This window comes from Capricornis sumatraensis, chromosome 20 (assembly GCF_032405125.1).
Source record: "Capricornis sumatraensis isolate serow.1 chromosome 20, serow.2, whole genome shotgun sequence".
In the NCBI taxonomy this organism is placed as follows: Eukaryota; Metazoa; Chordata; class Mammalia; order Artiodactyla; family Bovidae; genus Capricornis; species Capricornis sumatraensis.
The window spans coordinates 51,940,981-51,964,497 of NC_091088.1; the positions used below are offsets into that span (position 1 = coordinate 51,940,981).

General features: G+C 46.1%; 1 non-coding gene across 1 annotated transcript; it reads left to right on the forward strand.

The window, feature by feature from the left end:
* Positions 1-4,642: 4,642 nt before the first annotated feature.
* TRNAG-CCC (transfer RNA glycine (anticodon CCC)) lies at positions 4,643-4,715 on the forward strand. The gene has a single exon. It is a non-coding gene; the product is annotated as a tRNA-Gly (tRNA).
* Positions 4,716-23,517: the final 18,802 nt, after the last annotated feature.

Sequence of the window (23,517 nt, forward strand, 5' to 3'; positions counted from 1 at the left end):
TTTTTTATAAAATAATAAGACTTTTAGAATTTGTGTAAAATAACCAAAGGGGGAAGAGGTGCAAGTAGAGAGGAAATGAGATTGGCTATATACTGACAGCGGAGAAGGCAATGGCACCCCACTCTAGTACTCTTGCCTAGAAAAAATCCCACGGACGGGGGAGCCTGGTAGGCTGCAGTCCATGAGGTCGCTAAGAGTCGGACACGACTGAGCAACTTCACTTTGACTTTTCACTTTCATGCACTGGAGAAGGAAATGGCAACCCACTCCAGTATTCTTGCCTGGAGAATCCCAGGGACGGAGGAGCCTGGTGGGCTGCCATCTCTGGGGTCGCTCAGAGTTGGATACGACTGAAACGACTTAGCAGCATATACTGACAGGCTTCTCTGGTGGCTCAGTTGGAAAGAATCTGCTTGCCAATACAGAGGTGTAAGTTCGATCCCTGGATGGGAAAGATCCTTGGAAGAAGGAAATGGCAACTCACTCCAGCATTCTTGTCTGGGAAATCCCATGGACAGAGGAGCTTGGCAGGCTACAGTTCATGGGGTCACAAAAAAGTCAGACATGACTCAGCGACTAAACAACAACAAATACACTGACAATTGTTGAAGCTGGTGATAAGTCTGTGGGAATTCATTCCACTGTTCTCTCCACTTTTGTGTATGTTTTGAGATTTTCCATTAAAAAGATACCATTACCAAATGGTCAGAGTGGGAGAAGATATTTCCAACATATAATGTAGACTAAGGATTTGAGTAGGGCATATAGAAGTAACTCCTTCAAAAACAAACAGCCAACCCCAAAAGAAAAATGAGCAAAACTCTTAGGCAGACTCTTCACACAGGAGGAAATCCATATGGCAGTAAAGGTATCAATAGGTTCTGAAGTTCAGTGGGAAATGTGAATTAAAACACCTACTCCTCAGGACTTTCTGAGTGGTCCGGAGGTTAAGATTCCACGCTTTCAAAGCAGGGGACAAAGGTTTGATCCCTGGTGGGGGAACTAAGATCCCACATACCATGCGGTGAGGCCAAAAAAGGACACCTTCCCCTCTATACCTAGAAATGACAAAAATGGCAAAATCTGACAATACCAGGTGTGGTTGCTAAAAGATAGGGAGCAACCAAGACTCCCACACGCTGCAGAAGGAGTGAGCGGCAGTGGTTTAACCACTTTGGGAACAATTTGGCATTGGTATTCCCAGTGACTCAGAACTCCTGCCTCTCTATCTATATCCTAAAGAGACTGGTGGATGGACACCAGGAAGCCTGTGTACATCTCTTCCTAGCTGCCCTACTTGCAAAGCCCTTCAAGGGAATCAACACAAATGTTCATCAGAGGAAGATGGATACATACTTTGTAGTAGATTCACACCATGGGACATTATGGGATAATGAGAATAAATATCTTGACTGCGTAGAATAAACACAGTACGTAGTAATACTTGTCACAACATGGGTTTATCTCACAAACAGAATGTTGAGTGAAAGGAGAAAAACATATATGAAAGAGTATATGCAATATGGTTCCCATTTACATAGAGTTTTAAAGTAGTCCAGATTAGGCTATAGTGTTTAAGAAGCACACGTAGGTGGCAAGACTACTAAGAACACCAAAGAAAGGATTCCATCAAGTCTAAACGGTGGTAACCTGTCAGAAAGGAGGAAGTTTTATGAATAAAATAGGACAAAACATTTTCTAGAATGCATCAATGACATCTTTTTTTTTTCCTGTGGATGTGTGTGCCTGAGTGTTCACTCAATGATTCATTATCCTGTGCTTTTGCTTTTTGTTTGGGGGTTTTGTGGGCTTTTTTTGGATAGGTGTTTGATATGTCACAATAAATAAAATTTAAAAGATCTTAATGCTTGCTCATTATGAAACTTTTGAAAAATACAGCAAGATACAAAAAGAAAAATTAAAAAAAAAAACACTGCACCTACATCTGAGAGACAGTCTCATTACAGTATTTTGATGTATTTCCTTCCTGTCATTTTACTGAATATATTTTTATATATTTCTGACCATATCATATATGCAAATCTGCATCCTGCCCATCTTTGCAAACCGCTTGTATTTACCTGAAACAAGGAGCTATATTCTCTTTGACTGCTCATTTGGGACCTGACCTCACTGTTATACATCTGCTCTTTGCCCTGGGAAAAGAGCAAAGAGTTGACCTTCAGAATAAATTAGACACCAAAGCTGAGATTTTATTTCTCAATTCACCTATGCTTAAGAAGAACCATAGGATGAGTCACCATTTTCCTTTTCCCCTTCCCACATGAAAAACAGACTGTGGATGTGGTGGGAGCAACCTTGGACCACTCAGGCCAGGGCACTCGCCTAGGAATGGGAGAGCCAGTGGTCAAAGCAGCTTGCCTCTCTGATGCCATGAAGCCTCCATACTGACACCATGACGCCTTGGACTGTTTATGCTTGGTCTATTGGTTCAGTTCAGTTCAGTTCAGTTGCTCAGTCATGTCCCACTCTTTGCGACCCTGTGGACCACAGCACACCAGGCCTCCCTGTCCATCACCAACTCCTGAAGTTAACCCAAACTCATGTCCATTGAGTCAGTGATGCCATTCAACCATCTTATCCTCTGTCATCCCCTTCTCCTCCTGCCCTCAATCTTTCCCAGCCTCAGGGTCTTTTGAAGTGAGTCAGCTCTTCACATCAGGTGGCCAAAGTACTGGAGTTTCATCTTCAACATCAGTCCTTCCAGTGAACACTCAAGACTGATCTCCTTTAGGATGGACTGGTTGGACCTCCTTATAGTCCAAGGGACTCTCAAGACTCTTCTCCAACACCACAGTTCAAAAGCATCAATTCTTCAGCGCTCAGCTTTCTTTATAGTCCAACTCTCACATCCATACATGACTACTGGAAAAAACATAGCTTTGACTAGACGGACCCTTTTTGGCAAAGTAATGTCTCTGCTTTTTAATATGCTGTCTAGGTTGGTCATAACTTTTCTTCCAAGGAGTATGCATCTTTTGATTTCATGGCTGCAGTCACCATCTTCAGTGATTTTGAAGCCCCCCAAAATAATGTCAGCCACTGTTTCCCCATCTATTTGCCATGAAGTGATGGGTCCGTCTAGTCAAGGCTATGGTTTTTCCTGTGGTCATGTATGGACGTGAGAGCTGGACTGTGAAGAAGGCTGAGCCCCGAAGAATTGATACTTTTGAACTGTGGTGTTGGAGAAGACTCTTGAGAGTCCCTTGGACTGCAAGGAGATCCAACCAGTCCATTCTAAAGAAGATCAGCCCTGGGATTTCTTTGGAAGGAATGATGCTGAAGCTGAAACTCCAGTACTTTGGCCACCTCATGCGAAGAGTTGACTCATTGGAAAAGACTCTGATACTGGGAGGGATTGGGGACAGGAGGAGAAGGGGACGACCGAGGATGAGATGGCTGGATGGCATCACTGATTCGATGGACGTGAGGTGAGTCTGAGTGAACTCCGGGAGTTGGTGACGGACAGGGAGGCCTGGTGTGCTGTGATTCATGGGGTCGCAAAGAGTCAGGCACGACTGAGCAACTGAACTGAACTGAACTGATGGGACCAGATGCCATGATCTTTGTTTTCTGAATGTTGAGCTTTAAGCCAACTTTTTCACTCTCCTCTTTCACGTTCATCAAGAGGCTCTTTAGTTCCTCACTTTCTGCCGTAAGGGTGGTGTCATCTGCATATCTGAGGTTACTGATACTTCTGTTGGTTAGAGAGAAATAAAGTTCTCCTTTGTTTAAGCTACCATTATACTGTGTTCTGTTATGGACTCCTATCGTACCTAGCCTGAAAGTGAAAGTGTGAGTCCCTCAGTCATATCAGACTCTTTGCGGCCCCCTGGACTGTAGCCCTCCAGGCTCCTCTGTCCATGGAGTTCTCCAAGCAAACCTACTGGAATGGGTTGCCATTTCCTCCTCCAGAGGATCTATCATACTTAACCTAGACCCTACCTAAATGTTCACATGTAAACAATTTTTTGTGTTCCCAGAATCTTAGACATATCAGTCTTAATTGGTTCATAGTATTGTATCCTGTGAAACTGCTGAATTTTTCATTCACTCATGCATTCATTCATTTATTCCACATATATTTGTTGAGTGTTTACCAGGCCCCTAGCTGGTGAAATGGTGAACAAAACTGCCTTCCTGGAGCTTACAACCTAGAGAAGGAAGACAAGTGATATACAAGAAAACAAATAAATAAACACAATAACCCTTCTTTACTTTCAGATACAGCACGTTCCTAAACACATTGTAGAGACTAATGGCTCACTAACACGACTCTCCTTTGCCCCTTCAGGACTGGACTACATTTCCCATCCTCCCTTTCAACTGGATATGTGAACCAAAGAGCTAGTGAGCAGATGTGTGTCAACTTCCAGGAGTGATCCCCAAAACCTCTCAAGTATGCCCCTCCTCTCTTTCAACATTCACTGATGGAGAGGATGAGGGGTGGGAGCAGGGGAGCTAAAGGAGCCCAGAGCTGCCAGATGGGGTCGCTCTACCCCCACTGAGTGCATCATGCTATCCTGTGGAAAAAATAAAATAAAAAAGGTTGTATCAAGCCACTGAGACTTGGGGAAGGAGACTTACTTCTTCAAATAACAACTGCTATTAATTTGGGACTTCCCTGGTGGTCCAGTGGCTAAGACTCTGTGCTCCCAATGCAGGGGGCCCAGGTTTGATTCCTGGTCAGGGAACTATATTCCACATGCCGAAACTAAGGCCTGGTACACTCAAATAAATAAATAAATATTTTTTTTTAACTGCTAGTAATTTACCTTTCCTCATACACATGAAGAAAGGGCTCTGGCAGACTGCAAAAATGGCTCCAGTTTTTCACCCCTTCCTGTCTCCTTACCCTTTGCCATCTGATTTCACAGCAACTTCCATCAAAGGGAGGAATCTATTTCCCCACCCCTTGATCTGAGTAGGTCTTGGGCCATGAGGTGGCCGATAGAATGAGGTGGAAGAAATGACTTGATAGTTGACAACAATTGCTGAAAAACTGAAAATAAAGTGATACATAAACTTGTTTAGAAAAAAATACCTAGGAGGGCCCTTCTTATTACAGTTATCATGGACACTAGCATGTTAATTAAAGCTCCTGCATCTCGCTTAGCTTCATTCAAGTCAGCATTTCCCACATTCATTTTATTAAGGAGGCTTTTATTCTCAAACACCAATTAATATCCCATGGACCTTTGTCAAATGTTAGTAGGTCATAGTCAAATTATTCCCAATTTGGTTTTGTTTGTTTTGCTTTATTAAAAAATGGTGCCATAGAGACTTTCCTGATGGTCCAGTGGTTAAGAATCCACCTTGCAACGCAGCAAATGTGGGTTCACTTTCTGGTCTGGGAACTAAGATCCCACATGCCACAGGGGAACTGAGCCCCCTGCACCACAATGACTCAAGCCCATGCACCCTAGAACCCATGTTCCACAACAAGAAAAGCCACCGCATGAAGTCAAAGATCCAGCACAGCCAAAAATAAACAAATTTAAAAAAAATTTAATGATGCCATAAAAATCCTAGGGGTGAACTCCTTTCCACTTGCCAGATTCTTTCCAGTAGTGTAAATGATGAATTAACAGATATGAGCATTTTCAAGTTTTAGACTTGGGGCCTAATCCTTCTCTATAAAAATTCACTCCCCTTCACATCCCGATTGTGGCGAATGTGAACAGGGTCTCCCATTTCCCCGAACTCTCCTCACCAAAAGGAACCACATTTCAAACATCTTTGCTGATTTGACGGGCAAAGGGCTGCCTCTCAGTATTTCAAAGGGTAAATTATTTGAATATTACCAGGGATAAACTTGGCCTTTATCTTTTTTGGCTCTTCGTGTTTCTTCTTTGAATTGTCCTTTCATATTAATTGCCCATCTTTCTTTTGGGTACTGGCTTTTCCTGTTAATTCCATGTTAATTTATTAATATGTTTATTATGTTTATCACTTTTCTATTATATCTGTTGCAAATATGTTTCTCTACTAGTTCACTTCAATTTTAGTCATGTCTTTTTAAAAATAATTATTTTTGTTTGTTTTAGTCGGTATGTGGGGTCTTAGTTCCCCAACCAGGGGTTGAACCAGCACCCACTGCATTAGGGAGCAAGGAGCCTTTACCTTTGGAATACCAGGGAAGTCCCTAGTCATGCCCTTTTTAAACATATGGGATACTCAACTTTTTATACAGTCAAATCTGTCAATCTTTTCCTTTATGATATATTCTCTCTCTCTTTTTTAAACAGGATTTTTCCTCAGCTACACCCAGAGGTAGGCATGCGGGATCTCCAGGGATCGAACTCACGCCTCCTGCAGTAGAAGCATGGAGTCTTAACCAGAGGACCACCAGGGAAGTCCCTGTGATTTGCTCTCTTAAAGTTCAGAAAGTCTTTCTCAACCCAGAGGTTATTAAATATTTATTTCATCTTCAAGATTTTTATTGTGTCATTTTCTTCCCACATTTTACTCTAGTCCATCTGGAATTTATTTTCATTTATCATGCAAGATGAGGCTCCAAATTGATATTTTCCCCCAAATGGCTGAGACATAAACCCAACTGGTGTGACATTATGCTTCTGTTCAATAATAGTCTTGCTTTCTTTACTCTGTCTTTAGCCAGTCATTCTGGTATATTACACAGGATGATTGCTCTTACACTGACATCACACTTCATGTTATATGAGTTCCATGATTTTGTCTGTCTTGTCACCAGTGTATCCACAGCACCTAGAGCAGAGCTTGGCATATGGCAGGATCTCCATATCTAGTAAAAGAATAAATGAGTGAGTGAATGAATGAGTGAGTGAGCAAATAAATGCATATACACAATACGCTAGCCCTGATCTGGGCAGTGAGTGTATTTATGTTGGTTACAACATTCTGCTCGTTCCTCTGTGAGGCCCAAGGATAAATAGGAAACAGTTAACTCAGCCTATATCAGGTAGCCATTGCTGCATAATGAAATTCCTCACAACTAATGGCTTAAAACCACAACCAAGGGCCAAGTCTTCCCTCAGGAGCAGAGTCAAGCGAGGCCTAAATCGGCAGCCAGCTGCTAAGGGCTTTTTCTTAAGCTCTGTGAGGAATGGCCGGGGACGAGCCCAAACAGACAGGAACTTGGGCACTTATTTGTGGCAGTGGGTAGCACAGGCATTTCAGGAGGGAGAGAACACCCAGATTGCAGAGCCTGAGGCCTGTAGTCAGGTGTACAAGAGCTTAGCCTGGCTCCATCCAAACTACTGCAAACACAAGTACCCTCACCCCAAAGACACAAGCTTCGGTGGCCTGTCCTTGGAAGAGTACAAACTGATCCTGTCCACAGATATGTTGGACGAGTTTAAGGAGATGAATAAAGGCACGTGGAAGAAACTGCAGAAGTTTGTCCCCAGGAAGCCCAAGGAGAAGCGTGGAGCCCAGGCTCAGGCCTTATAGCCCCGCCTACCTAACCATGAAGTCATGTATGTTACCATTATCAATAAAACACCCTGATTTTCCCCATTAAAAAAAAAAAAAGAACAGCAACTTTATTTGCTCACTGTCCTGCATTTCAAGAATTTCAAAAGGACGCAGCAGAGATAGTTTGTCTCTGTTCGACATGGTGTCAGCTCTGGCTAGGACACCCAAGAGAAAAAGAACATCCAAGGGGCTTCTTCACTTGTGACCCTGCTGCTTTGGGAAAAACTCAAATGGCTAAGGGATAACTTGAACAGCTGCACTGGCGTCATATATCAGGGGCATCTATTCTCACTGTCACCTGGCTTCCTTAGGTCTCCACGTGGCCTTTCCATGTGGTCTCCCCAGTGTGGAGCTCAGAGCTCCTGAGTACACAAAAGCAAAAGCTCCCAATCTTAACGTTTAGGCCAGAACTGGCTGCAGGGAGCAGTGACTTCTTTCATACTCTATTGGTTAAAGCGAGTCACACATCCAAGGCAGATTCAAGGAGAGAGGATTACACGAGTATGAATAGGGAGGTATAGCTCTTTGGGAATCTTAGTATAAAACTGCCTTCCACTATTCAGTAAATGGCTCCCTTGACCATTCACAAGGGCCAGGCTGGAAGCAGGTGCTATTGGCAGGCCTCAAAGACACATGCTCCTGAAATGCAGTGAATGTGGGGGCCCAGGCCATTACTGGGCCCTGAGGCAGGTACCTCTCCCAGTCGGAGAGAGAGAGTGGACTCCATTGGCCATAACCCCAGGGATGTGCCTTAAAAGTGAGGAGGTCACCTAGGGTACACAGGTGATAAACCACTTAGAGACTGTCTTGGTGAATCCCTAAAGCCTAAAGGCAGAGAGATGAGGCTGGGGCCAAATCAGAACCTATATACCAGGAGATGATGGAGGCCCTGGGTATCACTGTAAGAAATCTAACATTCATCTTTGTAAATATTTATTTATTATTTATTTGGCTGCATCAGGTCTTATTTGCCCTGTGACATGTGGGATCTTAGTTCTCTGACCAGGGATCAAAACTGCATCCCTTGATTCTTAACCACTGGACCGTCAGGGAAGTTTTTAGCACTCATCTTGAAGAACAGTGATTCCCAACCAGCAACTGGGTATCAGAATTACCTGAGTTTAGCTATTTTGATGTGTTTAAACAATACCTCCAGGTATCTCTTGACTTCCTACTTTTGCATTCCAGTCCCCTATAATGAAAAGGACATCTTTTCTGGGTGTTAGTTCTAGAAGGTCTTGTAGGTCTTCATAGAACCATTTAACTCCAGCTTCTTCAGCATTACTGATTGGGGCATATACTTGGATTACTGTGATATTGAATGGTTTGCCTTGGAAACAAAGAGATCATTCTGTCATTTTTGAGACTGCATCCAAGTGCTGCATTTTGGACTCTTTTGTTTACTATGGTGGCTACTCCATTTCTTCTAAGGGATTCTTGCCCGCAGTAGTAGAAATAATGGTTATCTGAGTTAAACTCACCCATTCCAGTCCATTTTAGTTTGCTGATTCCTAAAATGTCGATGTTCACTCTAGCCATTTCCTGTTTGACCACTTCCAATTTGCCTTGATTCATGGACCTAACATTTCAGGTTCCTATGCAATATTGCTGTTTACAGCATCAGACTTGACTTCCATCACCAGTCACATCCACAGCTGGGCATTGCTTTTGCTTTGGCTCTGTCGCTTCAATCTTTCTGGAGTTAGTTCTCTACTGATCTCTGGTATCATATTGGGCACCTATGAATCTGGGGAGTTCATCTTTCAGTGTCCTATCTTTTTGCCTTTTCATACTGTTCATGGGATACTCAAGGCAAGAATACTGAAGTGGTTTGCCATTCCCTTCTCCAGTGCATCACGTTTCATCAGAACTCTCCACCATGACTTGTCCATCTTGCAAAAGTAGGAAGTCAAGAAATACCTGGAGTAACAGGCAAATTTGGCCTTGAAGTACAGAATAAAGCAGGGCAAAGGCTAATACAGTTTTGCCAAGAGAATGCACTGGTCATAGCAAACACCCTCTTCCAAGAACAAAAGAGAAGACTCTACACATGGACATCACCAGATGGTCAATATGAAAATCAGATTGACTATATCCTTTGCAGCCAAAGATGGAGAAGCTCTGTACAGTCAGCAAAAACAAGACCGGGAGCTGACTGTGACTCAGATCATGAACTCCTTATTGCCAAATTCAGACTGAAATTGAAGAAAGTAGGGAAAACCACTAGACCATTCAGGTATGACCTAAATCAAATCCCTTATGATTATACAGTGGAAATGACAAATAGATTCAAGGGATTAGATCTGATAGACAGAGTGCCTTTAGAACTATGGACGGAGGTTTGGGACATTGTACAGGAGGCAGGGATCAAGAAAAAGAAATGCAAAAAGGCAAAATAGTTGTTCGAGAAGGCCTTACAAATAGCTGAGAAAAGAAAAGACGCGAAAGGCAGAGGAGGAAAGGAAAGATATACCTATTTGAAAGCAGAGTTCCAAAGAACAGCAAGGAGAGATAAGAAAGCCTTCCTCAGTGATCAGTGCAAAGAAATAGAGGAAAACAATGGGATAGGAAAGGCTAGAGGTCTCATCAAGAAAATTAGAAATACCAAGGGAACATTTCATGCAAAGATGAGCACAATGAAGGACAGAAATGGTATGGACCGAACAGATGCAGAAGATATTAAGACGAGGTGACAAGAATACACAGAAGAATTGTACAGAAAAGATCTTCACGACCAAGATAATCACGATGGTATGATCACTCACCTAGAGCCAGACATCCTGGAATGTGAAGTCAAGTGGGCCTTAGGAAGCATCACTATGAACAAAGCTAGAGGAGGTGATGGAATTCCAGTTGAGCTATTTCAAATCCTAAAAGATGATGCTGTGAAAGTGCTGCATTCAATATGCCAGCAAATTGGGAAAACTCAGCGGTGGCCCCAGGACTGGAAAAGTTCAGTTTTCATTCCAATCCCAAAGAAAGGCAATGCCAAAAAATGTTCAAACTACCACACAAATGCACTCATCTCACATGCTAGCAAAGTAATGCTCAAAATTCTCCAAGTCAGGCTTCAACAGTACATGAACTGTGAACTTCCAGATGTCCAAGCTGGATTTAGAAAAGGCAGAAGAACCAGAGTTCAAATTGCCAACATCTGCTGGATCATAAAAAGAGCAAGAGAGTTCCAGAAAAACATCTACTTCTGCTTTATTGACTATGCCAAAACCTTTGACTGTGTGGATCACAACAAACTGTGGAAAACTCTTCAAGAAATGGGAATACCAGACCTGATCTGCCTCCTGAGAAATCTGTATGCTGGTCAAGAAGCAACAGTTAGAACTGGACATGGAACAACAGACTGGTTCTAAATCGGGAAAGGAGTACGTCAAGGCTGTATACTGTCCCCCTGCTTATTTAACTTATATGCAGAGTACATCATGAGAAATTCTGGGCTGGATGAAGCACAAGCTGGAATCAAGATTGCTGGGAGAAATATCAATAACCTCAGATATGCAGATGACACCACCCTTACAGCAGAAAGCAAAAAATAACTAAAGAGCCTCTTGATGAAAGTGAAAGAGGAGAAGAAAAAGTTGACCTAAAATTCAACATTCAGAAAACTAAGATCATGGCATCCAGTCCCATCACTTCATGGCAAATAGATGGAGAAACAATGGAAACAGTGACAGACTTTATTTTGGGGGGCTCCAAAATCACTGGAGATGGTGACTGCAGCCATGAAATTAAAAGACACTTGCTCCTTGGAAGAAAAGTTGTGACCAACTATACAGCATATTAAAAAGCAGAGACATTACTTTGCCAAAAAGGGTCCGTCTAGTCAAAGCTATGGTTTTTCCAGTAGTCATGTATGGATGTGAGAGTTGGACTTTAAAGAACGCTGAGCGCTGAAGAATTGATGCTTTTGAACTGTGGTGTTGGAGAAGACTTTTGAGTTCTTTGGAGATCCAACCAGTCCATCCTAAAGGAAATCAGTCCTGAATATTCATTGGAAGGTCTGATGCTGAAGCTGAAACTCCAGTACTTTGGCCACCTGATGCGAAGAACTGACTCCTTAGAAAAGACCCTGATGCTGGGAAAGACTGAAGGCCGATGGAAAAGGTGGTGACAGATGATGAGATGGTTGGATGGCATCACCGACTCGATGAACACAAGTTTGAGTAAGCTCTGGGAGTTGGTGATGGACAGGGAAGCCTGGCATGCTGTGGTCCATGGGATTGCAAAGAGTCAGACTTGACTGGGTGACTGAACTGAACTGAAACAACACCTGGGAGGAGGAATGTCCAGTTAGGAACTATTCTATGGATCAAGAGATGGGCTGGGCTGCATATAAGGCTTGAAAACATAGCCATGTAGTTAGTCATCAGAGCCCCCAGAATATAACGGAGATGTTCATCTCAGGAGACTGTCTAAAGTCAGGACAGAAAAGAACTCATATCAGTGCCTCAAATAACATTCTTTGGAGCAAGATGTGGCCATCAATTCCTTTCATCAAAAGGTGGGATCTATGTAGCTTCATTTTGAATCTGGGTGGATCTTGACTGCAGAAGTGATGCTGTGTGAATTTTTTATGCCAAGTCATTAAAAAAAAAAATACAGTTTCTGCCTGGGTCTTCTGGAACACATGCTCTGGAAGAAGCCTGCCCCCAAGTAATATCATGATGCTGGAGTGGCCATGTGCAGCCTCTCTGATCAACAGCCCACTGAGTTCTCAAATGACAGCCAGAAACATTGCGAGTAAGCCACCTTGGACAGTCGAGTTTTCAAGTGACCACCCCAGTCAACATCTGACTCCAACCATAGGACAGACACCATATGAAAACAACCCCGCTGAAACCTTTGTAACTTTCTGATCCTTAAAGTTAGAGTAAAAAGAAAATGGTTATCTTTAGCTGCTTAATTTAGGGATAATTTGTAATGCAGCAATAGATATCTGAAACACTGGGGTTGCAAACTCAACCCTAACCCTAGGGACTTCCCTGGTGGTCCAGTAGCTAAGAGTCCATGCTCCCAGTGCAGGGGGCCAGGGTTCAATTCCTGGTCAGGGAACTAGGCCTCACATGCAATTAAGACCCGGCAGAGTCAAATAAATAAACATAAAAAAAAAAATCCTAATCTTACAGCAGCCAGACACATGATGTAATTCAGTAAGCTGTGAAGAGCCAGCTCATTGGAAAAGACCTTGATGCTAGGAAAGATCAAGAGCAGGAGGAGAAGTGGGTGTCAGAGGAGGAGATGGTTGGATGGCATCACTGACTCAACAGACATTATTTTGAGCAAACTTTGGGAGACAGTGAAGGACCAGGAAGCCTGACATGCTGCAGTCCATGGGGTTGCAAAGAGTCGGATATGACTTAGCGACTGAACACAACAATTCGAGGCCTAGTGTGGGATGACCAGGTGGGCTCTTTGGTGCACAGAGGAAACCATGCTGTGCTACTTTGGGCTGTATTTGCCCCGATCTGTTCCTCGCCCTCCTGCTGCATCCCAGGCCACAGTTCATCTCCCCTTCATCTGGATTTACCTTGGGTTCCGCCACTGCAAAGCAGTGGCAGGAGCCTGGAAGAGAGGAGGAAGAGGCCAGGGCAATCCTCCCCGTGCCTGGTAAGCCCGCCTCTCTCCCTGTGGCTCTGCCCCCTCCACCACTCCAGCCAGCTAGACAATCCCACTGGGTTTCCAACTTCCATCAGGTAACTTTGTCTCCAGGCCCTGGGGACCCCACCTCCTCGCTTTATTCCTCCAGCCTGGAGCAGTGGTGGCTTCCCACTGCTGTTAATTTCCACTGGCTTCACTGGCTCTTGTTGGCTCCTCAGCTCCTCTATCCACTGCATAACCACCCCGATGTGTTAACACCCCTCTGTTCTAACACTGAAGTGGTGTCTGTATCCTCATCAAGCCCTCACAGGCATAGCAGCTCCAGGCTGCCGATCCCAAATCAGAAAGTGGGCTCTGTGTTGTCAGATATCCCAGTGTGGCAGAAGCCAGAAATGAGGAGGTCATGGGGAAGGTTCCAAGAGTTCAAACACCATGGATGGCAATGGACCTCTGGCTTCAGAGTGGATGGAGGCAGCGAGAGAGACTAAAGAGGAGCAGCTGCAGCAGTTCACATGCTGGGTCAATGAACAGACTTTTTAAAAGCACCTATTGTGTGCAGGCCCTGTGGGAGGAGCTGGGGTCAAAGTGGTGAGCTTGAGAGACGAGTTCCTGCCCTTGTAGGCATACCTGATAGTGGGAGAAACAGACAAATGACAAGAACAGTGTGTGTTATATAGTACCATGCAGAGAATGAAAGGTGGGTGACATTGTGTGAATATGGATATGGGCTTGGTTTTAGTGACAATTGAGGTGGGGGCATCTAAGCTGAGGCCCAAAGGAAGAGCAAGCCAGTCCTACAAAGAACCACATTCTTAGAAGAGGGAATGGCCATCACAAATTCCCTGAGGCAGGGAGGAGCTGCGAGTGTGTGAGCAATAGCAGGAAAGATGGCAAGGCTGGGGCAGAAAGAGCGAAGGTGGAGTCAGGGGGTCTATGTGAAGATGGGGAGGCTGCAGGAGCCACAGGAAAGGCTTTGGATTTTACTCTAAAGTGCAATAGGAAGCCATTGGAAGTTTTTAAGAAAGGAAGTAATGTGATCTGATTTATGTTTTTGGAGGAGGCCCAAAATGGGAGTGTGAGGGCTACAAGTAGGGCACAAGATTAGATGCTGGGAAACCAATTTGCAAGCGACTGCAGGGGTCCAGGTAGAACCAAGAGATGCTCAGACCAAGGTGTTAGCAGTGAAGGGTGAGAAGTAGGTGGGTTTGGGAGGGTCCTGTGTCACACAAACCGGGAGGGGAGTTTTCAGACACGAATGATCTGGAGGACTTAATCAAATGCAGACTGCTGGGCCCCAGTCCCCGGAGACTTGGGTTCAGTAGGCCCAGTGCAACATAGAATTTGCATTTCTAACATGTTGTCATATGATGTTGATGCTGACGCTGCTGATCCAAAGATCACACTTTGAAAACCACTGTTCTGGAACAACACCTTCTGCTAGAAATATAACTCGTAGCCACATATGTGATTTTAACATTTCTAGTAGCCACATTTAAAAGGTAAAAAGCAACAGGTGAAAGTAATTTTTAATAAGATAGCTCACACATGTATTTTATTGTTACTATATACCAAAGACTATCATTTCAACATTATCCATATTTTTAAAAGTCTTGAGATATTTTACATTCTTTAAAAAAAAATTATTTACTTATTTATTTTGGTTGCACCAGGTCTTCAGTGCTGCACATAGGCTTTCTCTACTTGTGAGCAGGGCCTACTCTTTGTTGCAGAGCATGGGCTTCTCATCATTAAATTCTTTTTTTTTGGTACTCTTTGAAATCCCAGTGTGTATTTTATACGTACAGCACACATCTCAATTAGGACTAGTTAAGCTCTCAAAAGGGCTTCCCAGGTGGCACTAGCAGTAAAGAACCTGCATCAGAGACACATAAGAGACGTGGGTTCGAGCCCTAGGTCAAAAAGAGCCCCTGGAGGAGAGTATGGTAACCCACCCCAGTATTCTCGCCTGGAGAATCCCACGGGCAGAGGAACCTGGCGGGTCGCAAAGAGTTGAACACAACTGTAGTGACTTACTGTGTGTCCCGCATGCTCGCAGGCACAAGCTCTCAATAGCCACTTATTACAGGACCAGCGAGTTGAGGATGGAGGATTACTTCCTGAGTTTAGCAACAAAGAAGAGCTTTAGCAATAGACCACATTTGTGAAACAGCCGGAGAGAGCTGGAAGGGAGAGCATGGACACACTTCCTTCCTGAAGTTTGGCCATGCTTTTATAATGGATGGATTAGGGTGACAACACTCAGCCCCAGCAGTGAATACTAACATCACACACAAAAAAAGAAGCAACCGGGCATTATCACATGATCACTGATGGAAGAAGTGGAGTTGAGCTTGGTTGCTCAGTTATGTCCGACCCTTTGCAACCCGGTAGACTATAGCCTGCCAGGTTCTTCTGTCCATAAAATTATCTGGGCAAGAATACTGGAGTGGGTTGCCATTTCCTTCTCCATGGATCTTCCCAAACCAGGGATCGAACCCAGGTGTCCTGCATTGCAGGTGGATTGTTTACCATCTGAGCCACCAGGTAAGCCATGAAGTACACTTACCCCTAAACTGAATCTGAATCTGACCCAGCCTCTAGATTTACCAGTTTACACGGCATAGGTGGGACAGAACATATTAAAGGACACCAAGAAGCGCAACCTGCCAGATCAGACTGTGAAACAGATGAGAATAAGGGGGAACTGTCAGCAAATAAGCCTTAAAGAGGTGTCAACACAATGGAATACACTACCTTGTTTGGAGTCTGATTTGAACAAGCAAACAGAAGACGTAAGATGATCAGGAAAATTTGGAGATGGGTTGGATATTAGATAATATGATGGAATTATTATTCATTTTTAGGTGTTATAAAAATGTTGTTTTTAAAGAACCTTCTATTTTAGAGATACATACAGAAGTGTTTATGGATAAAATAATATGTCTGGGATTTGCTTTAAATGAATTCGCCTGGGGAGGGAAGCGGAAAAAATAAAACAAAATCATACGTTGATAATTATTGAAGAAAGGTGATGGGTAGCTGGAGGATCATTATACTTTTCTATTTTTGTGCTTGGTTGAACATTACCATAAGGGGTTTGTGTGTTTTAAGGGGGTGTGTGCCTGTGAGGAAAAGGTAAAAGAAAGGAAAGGATTTTATTTTTTCTTCTTAAGACTAGAGCGCCAAGAAAATACTAGGAACAGTGGAGACGCAGGAGAGCAGGAAGGCGGGCGAGCAGGCTACAGGGCACACAACGGGGGTGGGGGGTGGAGCCAGGCGGTCTTAAGCTCTTCCACGAGTCAGGACTACGTAGAAACCTGGCGTGCTGCAGTCCATGGGGTCGCAAAGAGTCGGACACGACTGAACAACAAGCCTCCACAGCTGTTTCAACTTCAGCTCCGGCGTCTGTGGCTATAGGGTCACCCGCTTCCTAACGCCCCCGGTAGGAGACACAGGCTGCCCGCGCCTGCGCAGCAATCCCTCCTCTAGGCGCCGGGCTGTCCCTACACCCCATGATTCCCCCGCGCCGCTCTAGAGGCTCGCTCTCTGAGGAGGGCGAGATCTCCGCCTACAGGTTTAAGCAAGGTGAGGCATAGTGTGTCGCATGGCCTTCCGGGAGATGCAGTTCGCATGCCGGGCCCAAGCTACCGCTTAATCAGCCCAAAGACTACGCGCCTCACAATGCACCGCGCCAGCGGCTGGACGGTGTGTTGCTGCCCTCAAGTGGCGATTGAGCGGTGACGTCCAGACCTGGGAAGGGTGCTGAAAGGGATAGGGGCGGGGGCGGGACTGGGGACTCCCAGGTCCCTGGGAAGCCTTTCCACAGGGTGAGGCCCTCAGACCTGGGCTTAGGAACGTGGTGAAGAGATTGGAGGTGGGGCCTGCTATGAAGAATTAAATGAAATCAGAATAACTGTTGCCTGTATATTATTAATGTTACAGCTACTACTTAAAAGAGTAAGCACTTAGGTGCCAGGCATTGCTCCCAGTGGTTTACTTGTATTAACTCGTTTAATCCTCCCAAAGACATTTGGTGTTCTATCAGCCCCCTCTTTACAGGAATGGAATTTGAACCCAGACTGTCAGGCTTCAGAGTCTGTGCTCTTCTTCGCTATGAATTTGACACCCTCCGATCATTCTATTAAACTATCCCAAGATTGTAATTAGCACACGAATCAACTCTAGATGGCCATTAGCAACGCAGACCTCTTTGAGCTGATGATTGTCAGCAGAAGTTCCTGCCCGTTTGTGATTTAGATCCTGCTCCAGGACAGAGTTTACAAATCAGCTTAGATTTATAATTAGCACATGAATCAGCCCAGGTTTGCTTTCACAGGGATAAGATTTCTGATTAGCACTTGAATCAGCAATGGTTTGCGTTAGAAGCTGGAATTACAGGTCTCTGATTAGCCCATGAGTCTGCACACAGAGATTCTATTCACACCTAGAAAGCCCTCCCCACCCCTTTTGATCCAGGTAACCTCCCCCCTCAAATGTTGCCCCCATCCTTTCCCTGAACCCTACCCCCTCTATCACCAACAGGCAGACAGACTTGATGATTTCCTTGCCCCTCCCCTCTCTCCCATGTTGTTCATAGTGAAATATCACAGCGACAAGCACAGGTTCAGAAATCATCTGTTCTCTTTCTGCCTGAGAAAGAGGAGATGCAATTCCAAAGGCTTAACTGTGTCTCATTCATGGGCATGTTCCCAGTATCGTCCTGGCACACAGTAACAGCTCAATAAATGCTTGGAGAAAGAGCATTAAACTCACCATTAAACTTTTGCAGTGATCTAAACATTTATCAAGTCAAGCCAGATTCTCTTCACTCTTAAAAGAGTCAAATTTGTGGTCACCCACCCCAAAAGCAGAGGACCAGGGTAGGTGGGTGGGAGGGTAGTCAGGGTGGGGCTGGGAACATCGTCTGGAGCAGGATTCGTTGTAGTGGATGGAAGAAGATTCCACAGCCCCCTGAAGTTGTGGCTCTGGTTGTGGTTGATGTTGGGCCCATTAAATCCATACTCTGTATAACTGTGACTGGGTGGGGGAGGAGCTCTCCAGCCTGGAAATATGTTCCCAGCCCCATTGCATCTCTCCAATAAAATATGGGCAAGAGGGAAGTTTGTGGAAGGTCATTTCTGGACCATGGTTTTTAAAGAAACTCACCACCTTCTCCACCCTGTCTGCTCCCATTTACCAGGTGCGTGCATGCATGCTAAGTCACTTCAGTGCTGTCCAACTCTTTGAGACCCCATGGACTATAGCCACCTGGCCCCTCTGTCCATGGGATTCTCCAGGCAAGAATACTAGAATGGGTTGCCATTTCTTTCTCCAGAGGATCTTCCTGACCCAGGGATGGAACCCATGTCTTCTGCATTGGCAGGCGGGTTCTTTACCACTAGTGCCACCTGGTGAAAGCAGGTAATTCTGAGCCCCAGGAAATAACAGAGGTGCAAGATAAACAACTGGTTTGTTTATCAGCAGATGAAGGCTGGAGGAGGAGGGGACGAGAGAGGATGAGGTGGTTGGATGGCATCACCGACTCAATGGACAAGAGTCTGAGTAAACTCCGGGAGTTGGTGATGGACAGGGTGGCCTGGCGTGCTGCAGTCCATGGGGTCACAAATAGTTGGACACGACTGAGCAACTGAACTAACTAACTGACTGACTGGAGGATAGCTGGCTACCTGTGGCAAGACACCTCTGGCAAGAAAGAAACTATTGTATGAAGTCACTGAAATTCAGGGGGTTGTTTGTTACAGCAGTTGGCATTACATTCACTAATACACTGCTCCTTCCTTTCTGGTCCCCAGATATCAATAAAGCTTGAGCCCTCCTGTCATTCTGTAAACTGAGTCTCAAATCCCTAACTGTGGTTTTCAGGATTTCACAGAACAGGTCTCTACAATGGCCCTGAGTCTCTACGTTTGCTGGCTAAAAGTTTTCAACATATTTCCCTCGATTCTTGGTACAAATGTAAACTTTCCCCCATGTTTTTACAGAAGTCTTTTTCCATGTTGATAGCTGGAAGTCATTAAAACAGTCCCTGAAAGCTGTATTCTGTCTTCTACCATAGTTCAGCGGAACCTCAATACAGGGTCTCATGGTTACCATGTAGAAGTCAGTGCTTGACTGGGACCCATCAGTCTGATTTAGGGTGGTTAGTGTGTATGTACAGGGGGTGGGTGGAGAAGATGTACTCATCTCCTGGCCCCTCTCCATTTGGGGGTGCACATTCAGACATGATCTTTTTAAAGTGAGTCCCTAGTCCTCAGCGCTGATTCATGTGCTAATTACAAAGCTGAGCTAATTTCAATGAATCCCCATTGGCTGGACTTGTGTTGCATGAAGAGTTGGTAGGTACTAGTTGAGGATAAGGAGATATACCATCTCCGTCCCTTCTTGCTCTAACAACCCCCTGACTTGGAAGGGGCCTCAGTTTATTTAAAAAGCCACCCTTTTTTGGCAGATAGACTGAATCTGTTGATTTCAATGTACATGTATGTGCACGTGTTGTGTCCATCCTGTGTAGACGTCTGATGTGACTCTCAGAATATTCCTTGTGTCTATGTGTGGGAATGTGGCTCACACACGTGTACAAGAGAGAATCTGTGTGCCAAGTGTGATTCTGCACATGTGACTTATGTCTGAATGTGAGCCTGTGTGTGTGTTTTGGAAGTGTGTCTAAGTATGTATGTGTGTGCCCCCCAACCCCGCTGCATGTGTGCGTCCCCATTCATGTCCGACTCTTTGTGACTCCAAGGATTGTAGCCCACCAGGCTCCTCTGTCCATGGAATTTCCCAGGCAAGAATACTGGAGCAGGTTGCCATTTCCTTCTCCAGGGGATCTTCCCAACCCAGTGATCGAACCTGCGGCTCTTGTGTCTCCTGCATTGGCAGGTGGGATTTTTTTTTTTACCAACTGAGCCACTGGGGAAGCCCAACTTGTATAAGTCTCTATTTGGACGTGATGTGTGTTCCGTGTGCCTTCTGTATCCGTGTGTGTGCTGGTGAGCCTCTGAGGATGTGATGTGCATTGTGAGTATGGATGTGTATTTTTGGATAGACTGTGTGTGTGGATATGAGCAGTTCCCTTCCTCCCAAGGCTCCCTCAGCTCTCAGGCAGTTTAACCTCATTCTTCCTGCTGTGGCTGTTTCCGATGCTTCGGTCCCCTTCTCCAGATGTTGCAATTAAGTAAATGCAGCAATTAAGCGGAGTCCCCCAAACAACCATCCCACCAGGATCTCCTTCCAGGAGCTAATGAGGGATTACAGCACATGCAGACACACGCACGGAACTATTCAGAAACGAACTCCCCCCAGCCTGCACATGCTATGGCCTAAGGGCATACAAACAGCATAGGGGTCCCTTTGGCCACCTGCTTCATTTGTTACTTATCCTTCAATCGCAGTATAAAGGTCTCTTCCTCCAGGAAGTCCTCCTGACTCCTGGAGGGTGGGAAGGTGGAGGAAAAGGCTGCACTCTGCCTCTAAGATGCACACCCTCCATTTCCTCCATCAGAATACCCTCCGGTTCCTCCACCCGGCCCTGTGCTTTGTCATCAAAGCCCTTATTATTTTGCCCTGTGCTTCTGTCATACTCTGACCGCTGTGTCTAGTCCCAGTCTTTCTAGCCCAAGCTTCCCCCATGCCAGCCCCAACCACCCCAGGCTGTCTTTCTCCCTGTTAGAGTGTGAGCTCAGTGAAGCAGGACCTGACACTGTCTTGGTAACACTTTTACTGCAGTGTCATCAAGTGCACAACCATGCCCAGAAACCCAAAGTAAATGTTGAACTAGCATCTTTGCCTCTTTCTTTCTCTGTTGCCAAGTCTCTCTTTATGCCTCTAAACATGTTAGCTTCTTTGGCACTATGTCCCCCAACATATGGCACTGCTATGTCCCCTCAATCCACCAGGTTTTGGCACAGTGTGGTGGCCAGGACCACACACATTGCAGATGTTCCTGGTTTAGCCCAGTGCTTCTCTGAGTGTGGTCCCTGGGCCAGCAGCATTACCACCAGCCTGGAAGGTAGAAATGCAAATCAGAAACTCTGGAACTGGGACCTGAAGATCTCTGGATAACACATCCTCTAGGTGATTCTGATAAGGCTGAAATGTGAGGACCTCGGATCTAGATCATGCAAGGCAGCCCCCTCTGATCTCAGATGGCTTTCAATACCACCCCCTCTCACCAAGGAACAGTCATCATCAAAGAAAGCAAGACTGTGGATAAATGCCCCAGGCTCTCTGAACTCTGCATCAGGGAAGGAAGGGAAGGAACAACACTTCTGATGTGTTCTAAAAGGTTCCTTAATGTTCCCCAGCAGAATCAAGCCCCAGTTGCCCAAAAGGGTAACCTACTCCTTGTCCGCACCTTCTATTTACTTGGTCCCTCCTCTGCCTCACTCTTTCCCTCCCCACTTGCGCATTTCCCGGGGCCACACCCAAAATCAGCCAGTTCCACTGAATTCTGATCCCAGTCTGTTTGGGATTGTCTCCAGGTATCTTGAGGCTTCCCTGGTGGCTCCGTTGGTAAAGAATCCGCCTGCAATGGAAGGGACTTTGGTTTGATCCCTGGGTGGGGAAGATCAGTTTCACTCTCCAGGTATTTTCCTCTGTTCCCCCACCTCCGCCACTGCTATAGCATCTCTGAAACTTCTCATCCTTTTCCTGAGTGTCTGAGAAACCAGTATCTGTTGTACTGGGCCAGGAACACTGATGAACTTTGCTAATGATCGGGAAAGGCGGGCCCTAGAGCTGAGTTAATTTTAGCTGCAATTTTTCAATACACACAAGTGGAAGGAGCCAAAAGTCTGTTCTGAAACCTTCAGCAGAGCTAGTGATGCCAGGGTGGATGTGCATTCATGCCCCCGCCCCCAACAGGGTTACTTTACTCCTCCACTCAGATGGGGGATTCTGGGGTGGGGGGGAGGGTTTGTGATCAGGTTCCCCCAGGGTAGGGCGATGACCATGAGCCAAGGGTGTGTCCTCCTTGGACCAGGGCTCCCAAAAGATTAGGTCCCCAGGTTGCTATAACCAAGTTCCGAGGCCAGGCTTGTAGACCACGGCCCACATTCCTCTTCCCGCAACACCATCTGCCAGGAAACACGTGGGATCCCCCCACCCTCATCCTCTCCTCCACTATCCTCTGCGAGCATCAGCACAGGCAGACACCACTCCTGGTGAGTCATGTGTTAGTACGATTCTAGCAGGATATTCTGCGGGGCAGTGGACCTGAGTTGAGGAGGGGGGAGGCAGTGGATAGACTTTTCTGGGTCAACCTGGCTGGCCCCCTGCCTCTGTTCCAATTCCTATCTTCTCCTTCCTCCATGGGATATCTGGCCAGTGTGACTTGACATCTAGCTGTACTTCCAGAGCCAAGTTTTCCCCTTGCAACCAATGCAAAGAGCCTTGGGACAGAGCAGAGTCTCCACACTGGCCTGAAAGATCAGGCTTGATACAGGCAGGGCCCAAGCAAGGAAATTCCACCTAAAGGACATCCCAGAGAGGTGATGCTGAGACAGGAAGGCAGAAGGGGACAGGCTTGGGGGGCAAAGGGCTCTGGGATAGAGAATCACATTCAAGGCTGCGAGTGAGAGCTGGACACACACAGATACACACACACACACACACACACACACACACCCCCTCACAGCTGAGCTGCCCAGCTCAGTCTGTCGCTGTCTCTCTCTCTCTCCTTCAGGCTCTGTCTCTTTGACTATCTCTATGTCTCTTTGCCTATCTCTAACTTGTACTGTCTCTCGTCTCTTTTTTCTCTTTCTGGGTCACTCACTGTCTCTGTATCTCCATCTCTCCTTGAATATGTGTGTCTTTTCCTATCTCTCTGTCCCTGCCTCTCTGATTCTGCTCCTCTCTGTCCCTCAATCTAAGCCTGCCTATCTTTCTGCTCTGTCTTTCTCTGTCTCTGTATGTCTCTCGGTTTCAGTCTCTATGTCCCTCTCTGTCTTCCTGACTCTGTATCCAAGGATTCTCTCTCCCATAGGAAAGCCAGGACGACTCCATGAAAGGTGGGGCTAGGGGCGCGCCTTTGAGAGAGGGGACCTGCCTACACCTTTAAGCGCGGGCGCGCGGGGGACCTGCGCCTTTAAGCGCGGGCGCGCGCACGGCCCTGGGTTCCCGGCGAGGAGGCCGCGAGAGCGCCCGGACCCGGCCCGCCTGCCCGGCCCCCGCCCGGCCCCCGCCCCGGCCCCGGCGGGGGAGGGGTCTCTGAGTGCGGCCCCTCCCCCCTGCGTTCCGGCCTTTGCTGCGGTGCCCCCACCCCGCGTGTCCCTGTCTGTCCGTCTGTCCGCGCCCAGGCCTCGCCCCACCCCGGCCCCCGGGTCTGCCTGGCCGCTCCCCCCCTACCGCAGCCGCCCCCCTCCCTCTGGACCAGCCCCCGCTGCATCCCGCGAAGCGAGAGGAGAC